Genomic DNA, 13,824 nt, shown 5'->3' on the forward strand with positions numbered 1-13,824 from the left:
GGTTTTGCAGGTATCGGCGTTACAAGATTGATTTAGGATCGCAGAACGTTCTGAATCATTCTCCGTCCCTATCAATACTTTGACTTTCGTTTTCGAAACTTGCGTTTCTCCAAACTCAGTCAAAGTGGGGGCTTCTCTAGACACCCATTTGTGTCTCCCCAAAACCAAACCCAGTGATGAGTACCTTCGCTTCGAATCATAATCGAATGAAACGAAAGTGTGGAAAGGTCTAGTGTTGCGGATAGTTTTATTTCTTTTCTCTTCTCTCTGTTTTTGAAAACTTTATTTTAAGAAAACAGCCAATACAGTTTGTTTGGTCCATGATATGGGTCCAATAACAGTGTAGTTGGATGAGGCTTGCAAAGACCTTTCCAACGATATATTATAAGCCCAATTCCGATGAATATTGAGGAAGTTATGGCCAATTTACTAAACTGGGCCCGGTTTGAGCTTTATGTACGGCCCAATGATCTAGGGGAGGGCCTAATATGATTTATCATTCCTAATGTAATTAGGAATGGTTTTAGTCTTCTAGAATCTTCTAGAAGGTTCTTTTCATTCCTAATTCAATTAGCATTGATAAGTTGACTATGTTGACTTTTTAGAGTTTTAATCAAAATCAAATAGCATTTTCAAAGAAATTATATTATTTATCCTCCAGTACGGTAAACTTATCAGATTTTCGAAAACGCGTTAAAATCAAGACTGGCGTCCAACCCCAGGCCTTGGCGCCTGGAACCAGGCTTGGCGCCAGACGCTAGCCATTAGCGCCTGGCGCTAGCCACTGGTGCCTGGCGCCAGCTAGCCAGGGTTGGCGCCAACCTCGTTTTGCGTGCGTTAGAATCTGTTTTGTTAAATTATCTTTTTTGGCTGATTTTCTCTATAAATATCGTATCAAAAATTCCGTTTTCATTCACCTACAATCATTCATCATCTACATCCATCATTCACCAATTCTATTCATTCGCAAGCTTTCATCAACAATCATTAATTCTTTAGCATTCTTTCATTCATCTCTTTCTTACTTTATTTTCATACAAAATTCCGCATTCACAAGATCTAGAAACACCTAGCCATATTCGAAGTTGCCTTCGCCCTAGACGTGAAAGGTTTAATTTCTGAGGGTTTGGTCCCAAATCTCACTTTCAATTATTTAATTTAATTGTTTGATTATTATTTTTCTTGAAGTTACTAACGTGTGTATTTTGTTATTAGAAAGAGGTACAAGGCATCAAAGTAAGTACTTTAATGGTTTTAATTGATGTTATGATGTAGAAATCATGTTTATATTGTTATTATGATATTCCTAGTATCATGTCTAGGGTAATTTTAATATTAAATATGATTGTTACGATGCTTCCTATGTTCTTCCTAATATTTATGGTTGTTAGTATCATGTTAGGGTTAAAGATTTGTTTTTTATTGCTTAGTGACATGCTAGGGTTTGTTATTAATCTTGTTAGTATCATGCCTAGGATCTTGCTATTATTATGCTTTAATATTAACATGAACATGATTATGATTTTAATTGTTATAATTTATGATTATTATTATTATTATTATTATTTTGATAACGATTATAATTATTGTTATGGTTATTTATTATGTTGCTTGATACGATATTATTTATTGCTTGATCACACCTTTTATGCATGTTTAAAGGGAATTTGTACTTGTAATCACGCTTAATAAGATAATTAATAATCTTGTTTAGGGTTAATTGTGATTATAATTCAAGTGATCGCCAATAATAGTTTATTTGTGCATTAATGTTCAACCAACATAGATTAAACAGGTTTAGGGTTAATCCAATTGATTGCATGTTAATCAGAAAGCGCACATGAATACGATCAGAATAAATTAGAGGCCTATTATTAGGGCAGATTCAATCTTTTTTAGGTTGGATTTGTACCTTCATCCCCGAACCCTTATTTGGTTCATGACCTTATGAAGTTGACGATCTCTTGGATCGTTAAGGGGTGTAACCTTCACCTCGTGAACGGTTTACAAGTTCCTTAAAAACTTGTTGGCGACTCTTTTGCTCTATCTTCTTCCCTTTTGGACGCCACCGTACTTTAGTGTATGATCACAGTGGGGTTCGAGCTAGTGGGATTTAAGGCTTGAATTATTCCCTACAGTACCATATCGAACTTCTTCGCTGATTCGATACATCCCTTCCCAGTTTGGGGTTAACTTGCCATCCTCATTTGCTCGGCCTACAGATTTTGTGCCTAAGCGTCGCATTGCCCCTGCCTTCTGGAAGAAAGTCCGGGGCGGTCTTCATGGCCTCCCAATTGGCCGATTCATCATATAACATCACCCTGAGGGTAGGCTCGTACATCTCAATTGGGAGAACTACCTCGGCACCATAGACCAAAAAGAATGAGGTCTAATGTGGAGCTTTTTGCTGTTGTTCGTATAGACCATAACACATTAACCAACTTATCGGGCCCATAGGTCGCCTGCTTTTTCAAGCTTGCGCTTAATACCATTGGAGATCAACTTGTTGTAGGCATCTACTTGGTCATTGGCTTGTGGTTGGCCGACTGAGGCAAAGCAATGAGCTATGCCCTGGTCTCCCAACCATTCCTTGAGTTGGGGTGTTTCAAACTGGGGCCCATTATCGAACACCATTGACTGAGGTACTCCATAGCGAGTAATTATGTTTTCACATATGAAAGCTGACATATCCGTCCACTTAATGCCCCGGACAGCCTCGGCCTTAACCCATTTTGTGAAGTAGTCTACTGCTACGAACACATATCGCCTTTGACTAGACGCTGGCGTATACGGACCCAAGATGTCCATGCCCCATTTTGTAAAGGGGAGCGGACTACTTATGGCAGACAAACTGTTAGTTAGGCGATGAATTAAGGTTGCGAACCTTTGGCACTTGTCACATTTCTTTACCATTTTCATGGCGTCTGATTTTAGACTCAGCCAGTAGTACCCTAAGTGGGTGGCCTTTTCAGCCAGGGCTCGTCCTCCAATGTGGGAGCCGCAATGCCCCTGGTGGAGGTCGTCCAGCACATCATGTCCCCTCTCAGGGGTAATACACTTCAGATAAGGCTTCACAAAAGCTTTCTTAAACAACTCCCCCTGCTTCATTTCGAACCAGGCCGCTCTCTTTTTCATCAACCAGCTCTTTTTGGGATCGGCCGGGAGCAATCCATCCCTTAGGTATGAAATGATTCCGTCCATCCAAGTTGAGCTTCTATCAATGATTTGTACTGGCTCGACATCAATACTCCTCTTTTCCTTTACTTCCTAAAACACTGATTTGGGAGTATCACAGGATGTCGAGGATGCTAATTTGGAGAGGGCATCCGCTTGGTGATTGGACGAACGGGGAACTTGTTGCAGAGTAAAGTGTTCTAGACTCTCGGCCTCTTCTTTGACTTTCTTCAAATACTTCATCATGGCCGACTCCCTTGCTTCAAAATCACCATTCACTTGGCCGACTATTAGCTAGGAATCCGAGCTCACATCAATCTTTGTTGCTCCTGCCGCGTTACACATTCTAAGGTCGGCCAGGAGGGCTTCATATTCTCCCTTGTTGTTAGAGGCTTGAAATTGAAATCTCAGCGCATACTCAAACTTGTCCCCTTCAGGATATTGACAAATAATTCCAGCACCACATCCGGTCGCTGTTGCAATACCATCTACATATACCTTCCAGATCTGGTCTCCAGCCGACTGCAAGTCCGGCCGCGTCATCTCAGCCATAAAATCAGCAAAGGCCTGCCCCTTTATAGCTTTTCTGGGCTCGAACGTGATGTTGAAGACTCTTAACTCTAAGGCCCATTTAAGCATGCGACCACTAGCTTCTAAAGTTGCAAACGACTTCTAGAGTGGTTGATTAGTGTAAACCACAATTGAATGTGCCAGGAAGTACGGCCGCAGCTTTTTAGATGCCATGTACAATGCTAGGCCAAACTTTTCAATAGGGGGATACCTAAGCTCGGCGTTGTGTAGTACATGGCTGATAAAGTAGACTGGAATCTGATGGCCGTCCCTTTTAACAAGCAGGTTGACACTTAAGGAGTGTTCTGAGATGGAGAGATAAATGTACAACCTCTCATTCTTGAGTGGACTGACGAGCCGAGGCAATGTATGTAGATGACTTTTTAACTGTGTGAATGCTTCCTCAGCTTCTTCCGTCCACTCAAACATGGCTTTCTTTTTGATAGTTTGAAAAAAGTATCGGCATTTGTCCCCTAATCTTGACAGAAAGCGGCTGAGTGCTGCTAAACAGCCGGTCAGTCTCTGCACCTCCTTAATTGTTCTTGGAGACTTCATGTCCAAGACGTCTTGATTTTTTTCATGGTTAGCCTCAATTCCACGCTGATCAATTAAAAATCCAAGAAATTTACCGGACTGAACATCAAAGACATTTCTTCGGGTTTATCATCATCTTATGCCGCCTGAGTTCGATAAATGTTTCTCGAAGATCATTTAAATGGTCGGCCGACTCCTTTGACTTGACAATCATGTCATCAATGTACGCCTCCATGTTCCGGCCGAGCTGATCTCTAAAGACTTTATTGACAAGTCGCTGAAATGTTGCAGGGCATTCTTGAGGCCGAATGGCATAACCTTGTAACAATACAACCCCTGCTCAGTCACAAATGCTTTTCTCTTGATCTTCTTCCCATAGAGGGATTTGATGGAAACCGGAGTATGCGTCCATAAAGCTCATTAGGGCATGTCTGGCCGTAGAATCAACCAAGCGGTCGATTTTAGGCAAGGGAAAGCTATCCTTAGGGCATGCCTTGTTTAAATCTGTATAGTCCACGCACATCCTCCAAGTTTCATTCAGCTTCTTTACAAGGACTACATTAGCCACCCAATCAGGGTAATAGCACTGCCGAATAAAACAAGCGTCCAACAGCTTCTTCACCTCGGCTGCGGCCGCCTAGTTCCTCTCTTCTCCATGATTTCTTTTCTTCTAGCGGACGGGTTTAATAACTGGATTCACGGCCAGCTTGTGCACGGCCAGGTCAAGGTTTATGCCTGGCATTTCACTTACTTCGAACGCAAATACATCTTTGATTTCTCTCAACAGGTGAACTAACTCATCTCCAAGTAGACCCATAGCTATAGTGCCAACACTGACCGTCCAACCAGGTTGATCGGGATTAAGCACTACATCTTGGTGATCTCCGCCCGGCTGGGGCCTCAGCTCTTCAGGCCGGCCGACGGTCATTAATTGCTATGCCTGGTTGGACATGGCTAGCTTCCACTTTTGCCCGACCTGGGTGAATGATGTTTCCCCCAAATCCCACTAAGGGGTGAGTGATGTCTTTCAGAATGTAACACCCCAATAATTCTCCCTTTTCCAAACCACTTACTTTAAATAAAAATAGAGGAGAACCATTGGCATGTTACCGCCACGTGTTAAAACGTTAAGGCTTTATCAAAGTATTGCAGCGGAAATCCAACTTAAATATTAAAATAATATAATTTAGAAAATCAATAAGTCAAAGCTTACAAATTGGAACCATAAAGGCCCTTATTAAAACCAAACCAATATTCCAAAATCCCAAAACATAATTAAAATAGTAAAACATAAATAAGTTCAACACAAAGAACGAATACTCTCAATCACACCAATCCCTTGACAATGCGTATGTCAAATCCCCGAACTTCACATCATCAAGCTAACCTGTGCAATACTGATCCCCAATAATACAAATCTAATAATTGGATCATCACAGGGTCATTGAAAGGCGAAGGCCATGACCAAAAGAAAACACACAAAAGCACGCAATCAGCAAAGCTGAGTACATACAAGCTACAACGTACCAAGCCTAGCATGCTCAACTAATTAAAGTAAATAAACATACAACATAAATTCATTAATCAAGACTCCACACTTAAACAATTCAATCGACTCAACATACTTGCTAATCAATTCCAAACACTTGACTCTTTATATTTAATTTAATTAATTTAGTTGGAGTAAGCAATAGACGAGGTTGTCCAATCCACCAAATCATTTTGGTCCCAAATGACCATTTGAAATAAAAGTTTAGCGCGATGCAAGAATGGGCGCGACTCCATTCTCACAAAGTTAGTCTAGGATCCCATCTAACTTTCATTATAAAATAAAAATGTAAATACCAAAAGAGAAGAGGACATGTTGATCAAACAAGCCTCGGAAAGCCACGGGCTACCACCGTGTACCCCAACCCATAATTGTCAATACTCTAGAAGTGCACACTTTCCAGAGTTTTATTGTTCATCCATGTTTCACTTTACGTGATTACAAATTTAATTAATAGCCGACTCAATCAAGTAGAACATACATAATAATCATACATCAATTTATTTTTAATCTTATTTAGGACAATGGTGATCACATCACAAGTTGACCTTTAATTCCATTAAACTTCCAAATTATTCAAAATTGTTGAACATAGTCAACCCACCTAGCCATTTCGGCTTAATCCACCTTTACTCAACATACTAACAATTCATGATTGAGTAATAAAATAAATAACAACTTTGTGGAATAATTAATAAATTCATTCCACTTAAACCATTCAGTTTCAATCCTTTAATAATCCAAATGTGGTTAACAAACCGATCAATAAAAATATGCTTGTATCAACATTCCATACAAACAATTAATCCAATATAATTCAACATGTTTGCATCCATAATTCCATACAAACATAATCAATTCACCAAAACATGTTTCATAAACGTAAGCAAATGAATTAATTAAATGTATAACCAAACAGTTTTCATCCAAGTGTTCTCTAATCATGAAACTAAGTTCTTTTCTTTGGTACTTAAACATGATACTACTTACAACGAAGTAGACATGTACGTACCTCGTATAAACAATCCTTTGTGCCACTTTTAATCACTTAAAAGTCTCCTAAGAAATAATCACTTCCTAGAAAACAACCAACAACAATAAATTAATACTTAACCAAATTTCCAGCAATATAATTTAGATTAAAACTCCTTAAAACTTCATTAAAAACATGTTTTTATGGTTAATTATGCATTAGAAATACAATAGGAACAAAAGCCCCAATTTAATTAGTCATAAGAACCCTAAAATCCCAATTTAAATAAATTGAAACCCTAGGTTTTTAAAATTATAAAATCTGAAAATTATAACAACAATTATAATCTGAAATTATTAGTTTAAAACATAAAAACATGATTTTGATACTAAAAATATAAACTTTATACTATAAAATCAAAACCCAAAACTAATTATAAACATTAAGCATAAAAAAAACTTCGTTAAAAAAATCAAAAACTGCCCGAAAATCATATTTAAAGGCTGAATTTGGCCACGAGAGGGTGGTACTCACTACCAAAGTAGTGAGCCTTTCTTAAAACATTGTTTCCACATGGAAAACACTACTTTTTTGTCAAAATCGGATGAGTTCAGAACCTGATCGGGATTAAAACGGGATTAATATTAACGAACCAAAATCTAAACATTAAAACACGAATTTACGTGTTCAAAATAATCTGGAATTAAGTTAAACTAATTAGTAGTATAATCACCAAAATTTCGAAACATCATTACTATAAAAGCCCTAAATCAATTGTTCATAAAAACCCTAAAATCATGATTTTCAATGATTAAAAACCCTAGGTTATTAAATTTACAAAATCTGAAAATTATAACATTTATAAAATCTGAAATTATAAAGTTTAATCATCAAAATACAATTTGATACTAATTAAATTAATTTCAAACAATAAAATCAAAATTCATAATCAATAATTATAATTACACAAATTAATAAAATAAAGGAGAAAGAAAATAAGACTAACCTTTTGTGTGGGGAAATTTTTGGGATGTATGGGGTATTTATAGGAGAGAGGGTAGTAGGGTAAGTAGGGATATTGGGCCTCATTAAATTAATGGGTCAATTAAGAAAGTAAACTGGGTTTGGTTTGTTTGTTGGACATAAATTATAGAAGGAAGGTTCATAAAAAGTTCTTTGTAATAAAATCGTTTATCAACCCCAAAAATAATTTGAAACTTTTGAAATTAAATTCCGGAAAAATACAAGTAAATATTATAAATAATATATAATTTCATTTATAATATATTTTAAAATATGGGGGATTACACAAAACATCTTCTGGGAACTTTATATTCTTCAGGGCGGCCAGACTGATGATATCAGATGAGATGCTCGTATATATCAGTATTCGGCCCACTTTCAGGTTAGTTATCTTCATGATAAACACCATAGGATTGTTGTGCAGGGCTTTGACCTCCCCTCGGTCAGCCTCGCTAACGGTTACTTCGGGGAAGGGTTCGGCCTCCACAACGTCCGCCTGCATCACCTTTCCCAAGTTCCAAGCGTTCTGCTTAATTCCCTTCATGGTGGGGCCGCCTAAGGCGAATTTCCCCGGTATTACGGCCACAAAGCCCGAATCGGTACTATTCCCATCATCTTCCTTGTCATTCTTATTTTTCTTTTCGGACGTATTGTCTGTCCGTGTATAAGTGAACTTGGACTTCATCACATAAGAGTTCAGCATGCCCTTCTCGGCCAGTTTGTCTAACAGTCTCTTCAGATTGATATAATCGTTCGTGTCATGCCCCACATCCTTATGGTAGTGGCAGTACTTGTTTTTGTTCCTGTACTAGGTCGAGCCTCTTAACGGCTGGGGCTTTTCAAACTCAAACTTATCCTTGATTTCCATCAGGATCGAGTAGCAATCCTTGTTGAACTCATACTGAGGCTCGTACGTCTTGACTTTCTTTGACTTGGGTTGCTGACCATCGGCCACCCAGTCTTCTTTCCTTTTGTTTCCTTCTTTCTTTTTGTCGGTCGAGTCTTGCTGAGTAGATTGCTTCTTCTTAGCCCCCTTGGCCGGCGCCTCTGCTTTTGTAAGCGAACAAAAGTCGGCTGCTTCAATGTAGGATTCGACTTCCCGCAGAACGCCTGCGTATGTCCGAACCTTTTTTCTTACCAAATCAAACTTAAAATAAACCATTATGCCTTAATCCCCGGAGAAATTCAGAGTAAGCCATTTCATCCGGCAGATTATGAATCTGGGCTTTTTCCTGGTTAAACCTTTGGACGTACGAACGTAGGCCCTCATTTTTTCCTTGCACAATTGTTGTCAAATTAAGACTTGTCTTACGAGCTGGTATGTTGTAAGAGAAGTTCCCCACGCATAGCAAACTAAGTGTGGTAAAACAATTGATACACCCAGCCGGAAGGCTATTGAACCAATCTTGCGCCACACCCTTCAAAGTGGTCAGGAAGCATTTGCACCAGGCAGCGTCATCTACGCTTAAGTACATCAGGTTTTTTTTATGACGTGATATGTTCCTCGGGGTTGCCTGTACCATCATAAGCGCCCACGAGTACACTTTTCACCTTCGGCGGCTGAGGGGCAGTTAAAATTTCTTGCGAAAACGGAGGCGGCTTATCTCTAAGAGTCAGTAAGCGCATCTGCCAATTAATTGGCTGGGGTTGCACGGGCTATCCGGCAAAATAGGGAGTCTAGCTAAACGTCTGGCCGAATGACCCATATTGTCCGAAGACCTGGGGGCTCGGTTGCAAAATGTCGTTGAAACCTTGGGGGGACTGATACTGAAGCGGTTGTACTGGAATAGGAGTTGGAGTACAAACAGCTTGACTCCTACTGGAGATGGCCGAGTTGCTATGCTGGGAAAGAGAGTGGTTAGTAAATTCATTCGGCATTGTGGGAGTTGAAGCTGTGTCCGAGTAGGCGGCACACTCCCGTTGTTTATGCCGAAGGTAGTCTCTTGCGTCCTTCCAGCGTCGAGACGAATCTGTCTCCTCTCTTCGAGGTTGTCTGCCCCTCCTCTCAGCCGACTAGGTTTTCGCCAACAGACTAGACAAATTCGTCCGTGGCACCCACAAAGACCTTTCATTCGGCCGGCAAAATGGGGTATTCCCAGCGTCTATTGCATTGGTGGCGCTGTTATGAGTTTTCTTTGGAGCTCTTTCCCCCTCTTTTCTGGGCGGCTGCCTAGAGGTAGAAACTCGGTTACTCTCAAACTCCTTTTGAAGTTTATTGAGTGCGGTCTGTAAGGAAGCAACAGTAATAGGAGGATCATCAGCCTCTTGAAATGAGGCGGTCAATAGATTGCTGAAATGAATTATAGGGACTAGGTCCTCTATATGATCATCCTCGCCTGACCAGGGCCGACATTAGGTGTCTGAACATCTATTTCCATAACTATCAAGTATCCCCACAGATGGTGCCAATTGTTTCGGGTATTTTTTGGATTTCCTCGGATACTGGTCGCGCTCTCCAGGCAATGAGACTTGGACACCTGCAAAATAAACGAATATTCCTTTACCGGAATATTCGCCTTCAACGATCAAGTTAGAGATTTGAACGGAAAAGGCTAGAGAGAGAAAGTAGAGAGAAGTTTGAGCTATTTAATGCTCTTTTTTGTAATGTTGTAATCCACCACTCCCATTATAAATGATTGGGGTATTTATAAGGGTGGGAGTCTGTGCCCCTCTAGGGTTTGTACCCTAAATTTCCGTGACATGATTGGTTGCGCAATTAGGAGGTGCCACGTGTAATACGGGGGCGCTGTTTTGCTGTTTTCATGATTATCTCTCGGGATTTGGGCCATGATGTAAGAAGGCCCTTTTTAATGCTGATTTGAGGTGCTCTTTTAAGCCTTAGACACGCGTCATCTTCCCACAGTGACACGCGTCGCCCTTTAACTGGGCCATGTGTCGCTACGGGATTGGACTTGATTTACGCTTGATGGATGTAGTCACAGCTTACTTATATGGCCTACTGGATAATGACATTTACATGAAACTCCCAGAAGGATTAAAACTGTTAGAAGCAGCAAATTTAGGTTCTCGAGAACAATACTCAATAAAATTGAATAGATCTCTATATGGATTGAAACAATCAGGGCGCATGTGGTATAATCGACTAAGTGAGTACTTGTTGAAAGAAGGGTATAAGAATGACCCTATATGCCCTTGTATTTTTATAAAGAGATTTGTTTCAGGATATGTCATAATTGTAGTATATGTTGATGATTTGAATATTATTGGAACTTCTGAAGAGATTTCAATAACAGTGGAGTGCTTAAAGAAATAATTTGAAATGAAAGATCTTGGAAAAACTAAGTTTTACCTAGGGTTACAAATTGAACACCTTAAGAATGGAATCCTTGTGCACCAGCCAACATATACATAGAAAAGGGTCTTAAAAGATTTTCTGTGGATACATCATATCCATTGAGTAGCCCTATGGTTGTTAGAGCACTTGATGTAGAAAAAGATCCATTTCGTCCTCGGGAGAATGACGAAGAAATTCTTGGTTCTGAAGTACCATATTTAAGTGCAATAGGGGCATTAATGTATCTTGCTAGTCATACACGACTTGACATATCATTTTCAGTAAATTTCTTAGCAAGATTTAGCTCATGCCCCACCCGAAGGCATTGGAATGGGGTTAAGCATGTACTTTGTTACCTTCAAGGTACGAAAGATATGGGTTTGTTTTTCTCTAATCTATCCAAAGAAGGTTTTATTAGTTTTGCAGATGCAGGGTACATGTCTGATCCTCATAATGCTAGATCACAAACTGGATATGTGTTTATGTGTGGAGGTACTTCTATTTCTTGGCGTTCTATGAAGCAAACAATTGCAGCTACTTCTTCTAACCATGTAGAAATTTTGGCAATCCATGAGGCTAGTCGTGAATGTGTATGGGTAAGGTCTGTAATTTAACATATACAGACAAATTATGGCATAAACTCCGAGAAAGACGTTCCAACAACCTTATATCATGATAATGCAACATGCATCGCCCAGCTTAAGGAAGGGTATATCAAAGGTGATAGAACGAAGCACATTTTACCAAAATTCTTCTACACTCATGATCTCCAGAAAAATGGCGATATAAAAGTCCTTAAGATTCACTCGAGTGAAAACTTGGCAGATTTGTTTACTAAGGCGCTCCCAACAGCCACATTCAAAAAGTTAGCTTACGGCATTGGATTGCGTCGTCTTAAAGATCTCAAGTGATGTAGTCATGAGGGAGAGTTAATGCCCGCTGCACTCTTTTTCCCTTAACCATGGTTTTTTCCCACTGGGTTTTCCTGGTAAGGTTTTTAACGATGCATCATCTTATGCGCATTATAGTGTATTATTTTGTACGGGTTTTTCTAGTATATTTTAGTTATTGTTTTATTTAATATATAGTCATCCAATAAGGAGTGTTATGAAATACTTAAATATGGATGACTATTATCCAATGTACAATCTAAAACATTCTAGAGTTGGGTATTTGATCTTATCCGATGATGGAATCATAGATAATATACATGTATATATACCCCGTACTAGATGGAATAATAGAGAACACAACGTAATAATTTCCCCTCATCTTTCTATATTTTCTCTTCCATATTTAACAAAATACACATTATTACGAATCTAATAAGACCCCAATTGATACATTTTTTCCGTATAGATTAGCGTATATTTAAGGTCAAAGTTTGATCAAATTTGACATTAAGGGTATGTTCTCATACATTGAAATTCAGTTCAGTTCAGCTCCTAATTTCCTTCTCTTATAAAATATTCATTTCAATTCAGTTAAGTTAAGTTAAGTTAAGTTAAGTTCAGCTCAGTTCAGTTCAGTTCTGTTCAGCTGAGTTCAGTCAATGAGAACAGGCCCTAAGGGCCTGTTCATATTTACTGAACTCAGCTGAACTGAACTGAACTGATTGGAGCTGAACTGAACTGAACTAAACTGAAATGAATTGATTGGAGCTGAACTGAATTGAACTGAATTGAACTGAAAAATTAAAATGCATAAAAGTATATGAAATGTTTATGAAAATTAATGATAATATAGATCGTGTGGATTGTGAAAAATATAAAAGTGTTTTAAAAATAACTCTGTATTTTAAATTATTATATGGATTTTTTTACTTTTACCACCAAAAAAAATCAAAAAAATGTTTTTTACCACCAAAACTTCTAAAACTTTTATTTTACCACCAAATAAAAAAATAAAAGTTGTTTTTTACCACCTGTCGTCAAAAACCTAACGGAATTTTCTAAATTCTTCGATTTTCGTGTCAAGCACAGGCTCTTTAGGGGTTTTGGGGGGCACTTTAGTCCTACGGGTCCAATTTGAGGTCAGAATTAACAAAAAATGATCGAAAATGCTTCATTTTGCGTGTTTAAAAAACCTCGATTTGCGTGAAAACACAAAACGAGGCATTTCCGATCATTTTTTTGTCAATTTTGACCTCAAATTGGACCCATAGGGCCAAAGTGCCCCCCTAAACCTATAAAAAACATCTTTTGCGCACAAAATTCGAAGGAATTTTTTTTAAACCGTTAGATTTAACGGTTTTCTTGACGTTTGGTGGTAAAAAACAATTTTTCGAAATTTTTTTGGTGGTAAAATCAAAGTTTTAGAAGTTTTGGTGGTAAAAAACATTTTTTTGATTTTTTTTGGTGGTAAAAGTCAAAATTTCCTTATTATATTTTAAATTATTAAATTTTTGTGTATTATATTTTAAATATATATATAAAAATAAAAAGTATTCTTCAATATTTTGCGGTTTTGAAAAATAGGTGGAAGGTTCTACAACCTAATTCGATTCCGCAAATGGACTTTTGCTATCAGTTGCAAATAATCGTTGCTTGTTGTACTCTACACAATTTTGTCCGTTTACATGAACTAGGGATTCCATTCACGCACCAAGTTGAAGTCATGGGATCAACAGAAGATCATACTATGTACGATGATAACAGAAAAGCAGCTATGGATATTGTACGAAACCAAATAACCGATCAGATATGG

General features: G+C 38.4%; 1 pseudogene; it reads left to right on the forward strand.

Annotated features, from left to right (window-relative positions):
* The first annotated feature begins 11,249 nt into the window (after nt 1–11,249).
* Nucleotides 11,250–12,029, forward strand: LOC145640340 (secreted RxLR effector protein 161 pseudogene; annotated as a pseudogene).
* Nucleotides 12,030–13,824: the final 1,795 nt, after the last annotated feature.

This window comes from Chenopodium album, chromosome 7, assembly GCF_948465745.1.
Source record: "Chenopodium album chromosome 7, dcCheAlbu1.1, whole genome shotgun sequence".
Classification (NCBI taxonomy): domain Eukaryota; kingdom Viridiplantae; phylum Streptophyta; class Magnoliopsida; order Caryophyllales; family Amaranthaceae; genus Chenopodium; species Chenopodium album.